General features: G+C 47.5%; 1 long non-coding RNA gene across 1 annotated transcript; it reads left to right on the forward strand.

Moving 5' to 3' along the window:
* The first annotated feature begins 736 nt into the window (after positions 1-736).
* On the forward strand, positions 737-5,247 carry LOC135384196 (uncharacterized). The gene is made up of 3 exons (XR_010420282.1): positions 737-768; positions 3,404-3,529; positions 5,103-5,247. It is a non-coding gene; the product is annotated as an uncharacterized LOC135384196 (long non-coding RNA).
* The last annotated feature ends 337 nt before the right edge of the window (positions 5,248-5,584 follow it).

Below are 5,584 nucleotides of genomic sequence, written 5' to 3' on the forward strand. Positions count from 1 at the left end.
CCTCTCCTCCTCTCCACCACCTTTCCCTTCCCGAGAAACATGCCGCCTAATCAGGCAGGCAGACCTCTCGGGTTCCTCCCAACGACACTCCTCCTCCTCCTCCTCCTCCTCGGCGAATGAAAATTCAGCTAAAGCTAAATATGGAGGCTTACTTCCTCTTTCCCATGAATGTGCACAAGGAGCACTGGGATTTTTCGGAATTGTCTAGACGTCTGCTACTGCCATAATGCGGAGACTCGCATTGTAGCGTCCTGTCTCATCACCATCGTCATCCGCCGTACCACCAATCACGAAAACACACACGCAAACACACACACAGACACACACTACACTACACTGCAACCCCCACATCCCCCATCCCCTCGCACTCCGTATACGCATCCCCATAACGCATCCGATACGACTGTACCGACACGCCAGAACGCAATTAACGCAAAACTGGGAACACAACAGAGTTTCGAGGAAAGCAATGGCGCTTTGAATGATTTGTGACATGACGCTGGACGTGCACGTTTTATATTAAATGATACTAGACAACGGAAGAAGAGTTAGTGTTTAAAAAAAAATGGTCGTGGCTTCGTATCTAGCACAACCGACACTGAAGCGAGGTGCGAAATATCGCAGCTGTTTATCCCGAGACAAGTTCTCGTCGTGCCGGTCTGCGCAGCTGCTGCGAATAATTAAACGTAGACCGTACGGCACTTACTCTAATCCTCATTCTACCGACGACCCTAAAGAGTAAACGACGGCTACTGGACTATGTGCCCGGTAAGAATCTACGAGACACGTCGAATCTGAACTATAACTCGTAACTTGGTAGCGCTATACGAAAGACGAAAGACACCACACACAGTTGTCGACTTCATCAAAAAGTTTATGAAATTGTTACCACGCCAAAATGTGTTTCTCCACACCTATACTGCCATGAAGTGAAGTAAGGGTTTCTGTGAGTGACTAGCCAGTTAGAAGCGCCTGAATGGCAGGTAGTAATGATTCGTGGATTCACGTCGCCAGACAGCTGTGATCATAAGCGGCGCCACAGTAATTTTGCCCACCTAAGGCCCACCTTTTGCCCACCGAAAGTTCAGCACGCGGCGCGCGGTATTTTACGTCCCCTCCCGGAGGACGACGTGTGTCAAAGCAACGTGTACTGTGCCACCAAGTTGCTGGTGCCCTCGGCCGGGTTTGACCCCGCAACCTTGGGATCAGCATAGACGAACATGCTACGAACTGAGCTACCGAGCCCGGTGCTCGAACTGGAGAATGAAGCTCTTAAAGGAGTACAGAGGGCCATCCAAAAAAAAAATTTCAGATTAAGACATCAAATGAAAGTGTGTGCGTCATTATACCGAATAGCGCAAAAGGTTTTGATGTGTGCAATTTGTTTCCCATAAAAAAAAATAAAAAAAAACTCACATAAACGTGGCTCCGCGCGTTCACCCTAAACTCGCCACTCCAGCTATAACGAGGATGAGGAGGTATGATGCCACGTCACCGATGACGCTATAAGGAGAACTCGTTCTGGTTCGCCGGTCAGTGGGGGTCAGCGCCTTGTCCCTTTGCCGCCGTAAACCAGTCTTGCCATTTCTCCGGGAGAATTGGGGATAGAAGGAGCGGCCGAAGCATTACCGAGTCAGGAGAAAGGCTTTTTCAGAATTCCGGTCAGCCCAGTAGCAGACGACAGCGGAGTAGCAGACAACATTTCTTTAGGCCAATCAGCGAGCATTCTCCTTATAGCGTCAGCGCGAGGTTCCAGACAGATCACAGGCTGGCACTGCTCTTCACCACCGTTGTTCACGGTCGCTTTTTGCGGCGTATTTTAAATTCAATTTCCGCGATAATTATGACTCTGTGGTGTAAATTACTTCGCACGGTGCATCTTAGTGGCCTACTTAAGAGTTTTATAGGAACAAAACTGCATGTTAAAAATTACTTCTGTGCTACTTTAAGGTTAGGGTATGTTTTTAAAACAGAAATTGTTGTACAGCTTCGTACGAGAGCTTTCGAAACGCAGCACTCGTGCATTTCTACGTCGGAGTGTCCACACACACTTGTTGCTTACAGGATCGAACGAAACTACAAACAGTTAGAAACAGGTGCCTCGGTTGTCCCGTCACCTATGTCCGCTCCCGTTCGCTACAATATGGAAACGTTCCAATGACGGAACACACTAGTGCCGTGTTCCATACAGTTTTTTTCTCAAGCTGTACCTAATCAGACCATGCTTCACACACACACACACACACACATAAATGGGATGTAAATGGGATGATGATGTGGTGGGTCATTCTCCGCCGTTATGGCGGTACACTGCCTCATTGCGCTGGTGGAAGGAATGAGAAAGTGATGATGATGGAAAGTTATCCTGTTAGAGTCCATCCATTAGTCCAGTGCTGGAGAGGAACTCAGCAACAGCTCGTAGGCCTTGCAACAGATGTGAGGGGGTCCGACCATGGCCCGAGAATTTTGGCTAAGTTGAACTGGCGCTGATCGAAGCGTTGGAGAGAAGTTTCCATGCGGGAGCGCTCGCGATCGTACTGTCCGCAGACCAGGAGGACGTGATGGAGGTCACCGTACACACCACTTCATGAATTGCCATCGCATACTGTTTATCGCCGTTGTTCTGCCTTCAGGAATCCCAAGAGCTCGGCAATCCCAATTGTTATTGCTCCCCCTTCTAGGAGTGCCTGTATTTCCACCGTATTCTCTCTCTGTCCTCGAGGATCCCTAAAGCATGCGTCTTGAGGGGTTCTCCCTTTGCTTCTCGAGGCATACTCTGCCGAAGCGCGTTCGCTTGCTGTTCGCGCACGCAAGCCAGCGATGGGCCTACACTCCAGCATCCCCTATGAGTGTCCCAAGTGAACTTTCAACAGAGCATATAACTGTGGAGACATTGTCGTCGCATTGCTTGGTGATGAGGCGGTAATATCCCTTTTAGCAGAGCTTTTAATTTCTTTACAGATATTGGAATTTTAAGCGTTCTGCAGTTTTAGACTGATGCTCTATAGATATTTTTTTCTCGCTAGTTATGTTTAATTTTAACTAGCCAGATCACTATCACTGTTCTGGCGCATTATGACCCTTGTGTTAACAAAACTCGAACCATATCTTCTCACAGTGTTGGCGCATTATAGCCGTAGTTGCTCATGCGCCCGTAAAACCTCAATCCAATCCAATCCAATCCAAAACTCGAATCATCGTCATCATCACCATTGTCCTTGCATTTCGGGAGTATATCGATAGGTCAAGAAAAGAGAGTCAGATTACACAATGGGCCCCTTGAAGCACATTTTTTCTAGGCGGATACTGGAGTGCGGAGTAAGAATACGATGGTTAGTCTCCTCTTGTGCTTAGTTTTCTAACAGGGATAGTACTAATGCTATCTGTCTCAACATGAAAATAGGAAGAGAAGATGTTGCGGTCCTGGCACCTAATGCTGCTTCTGGCTATCTTCGTGCCGTCGGCCATGGGAACCATCAGCAAGGAGCCCTCCGACCAAAACTGGCCGTGCACCAAAAAAGGTTTAATAGTAAGCCTAATTTCTTAACATCTCAATATTTAAAGATGACACTTAGAATGTAAGGTAGAATAGTGTGGTTCGAGAAGCAGGCCAGAAGTAGACATCAGTGGTGTTGAGGAGGACTCGGGCATTGGTTTTTAAAAAATGCCGCGTTACCGCTGCGAAGGAACTGTGTTTACGAGCGGCGCACACATTGGCCTACCACCTTGGCTACGACCCTGGCTACGACCTTGGCTACCAGCAACGACCGGATACGTTTACCCACTTCGCCATGCCGCTCGTCACTGTCGCACTTGTAGCTCTGTTGAACAACAACAACACAAATAAATCGTGACTATGACATGGAGTGACTCACCGCTGGAAAGCAGTACACTAGCCCCATTACACGTGAAATATTATGTTGAATTCCAATGGCAGAGTCGGAGCAAGTGGCACACTCCGCAGTGGAGCGGCTTGATCTGGCCTAGAGCAAGTGATCCGAATCTGCGACTGGAACACTTGCGCCCAACTTGGAGTTTAGCCCTGGCCAATCTTCCTTGGTGGATGGCGGCCAGAGACGGAGGAAGAAGAAGAAGATTGTACTCATGTTCCCATACAACGCCATGTTTAGCAATATCAAGGTCCTCCTAACCTCCTAACGTTGCTGTGGTGATGTCTGGCTTATTGCTTCCTTCAAGAAAGAAAATTGCTAACGTACGACGCGAAATACTAGTCACGGCGAAGACGCGTCGGGAAGCGGCCATGTTACCGAAGCAGAGACAGGAAATAGGAAGCACGAGCGACAAGTGACACGTCACGTAGAGTTCCGGTTGAATCTGCGTATTTTGGCGGAGCAGTCTGGGTTGCTCCCTGGAGCGACCTTGGCTCGAATGCCGCTCCCAAGCTCCCATTGGAAGACTCCAGAGCTGTTCCCAATCTGTCAATGGAACAGACTTGCTCTCGGCAGAGCAACAAAACTTGCTCTGGAAGCGCTCCGAATCTGCCATTGGAATTCAACATTAGATATGAGATATGGGAGTGAAGTTAAAGTTATGTACAAGCGCAACAATTGAGCTGTCCTCCACTGGCTGCGTCACGCCGATCAAAAGACGATGATGATGATGATGAAGAAGAACAGGAAAAAAAAAGAAAAGAAGAAGAACACGAAAGAAGCACCAACGTTTGGAGCAAACCGGTACACACGAGGAGCTCCAAAAACATTACATCGCATCGACATGTTGTTGCATGTGGTTCTCACATGGGCCACTAAGTGCAGCCAGGTTGTATATCTCTCTGGTAGCAGTATTCAGCTGAGCACAGGGATGCCACCTCTCCGTTTCGTAGAGGGTGACCCAGTAGAAAGCAACAGCAGCTCCCATGTAAACTGCAGTCCTACAAATATCTCAGGAACGCTCCTGTGTAATTAGTAAAGTGTAAAGTCCAGTGATGCAGATGAATGGCAACAAAAGCCTCACCTCAGGAGGCGTCGATATTTGGAACAGTAGAACAGTCTCTGTTCGAAATATCGCCGGTTCCTGACACGACGATTTTGCTTCAGTTCTCTTCTGCAACGTAACGTTAATATATATTTTTTTTCATGCAGTGTGATTTGCATGAAGATTGCTGCAGTAAACGCTGCACGGTTAAGTACAAGATCGATCCTTCGTATGTGACCCGTTGCGAGTGAAGGACAAAGAAATCGTTCACCCGCTTTCAACGAGATTGCTAATAAAGTCTTCCAACATTGACATGAACATTTTCTTGTAGTATTGCAAACTTGACAGTATGGTACTACTACTACCACTCCTACTACCACCACCACTACTACCATTACTACTACCATTCCTTCTACTACCAAGCCTTCGGGCTTAGGCGGACCCGCCTGATATGTACTGTCCACTTTAAGTTAATAAAGATTTGATTCGATTCGATTACTACTACTACTATTATTATTATTATTTATTATTATTATTATTATTATACGACATCTTATTTATACATCCTTCTGGTCCCGAGATCGCGGGTTCGAACCCGGCCGAGGACGCCAGCAACTTGGTGGCAGGGTACAAGTTGCTTGGACACGCC

The sequence above is a fragment of the Ornithodoros turicata genome, chromosome 2, assembly GCF_037126465.1.
Source record: "Ornithodoros turicata isolate Travis chromosome 2, ASM3712646v1, whole genome shotgun sequence".
In the NCBI taxonomy this organism is placed as follows: Eukaryota; Metazoa; Arthropoda; class Arachnida; order Ixodida; family Argasidae; genus Ornithodoros; species Ornithodoros turicata.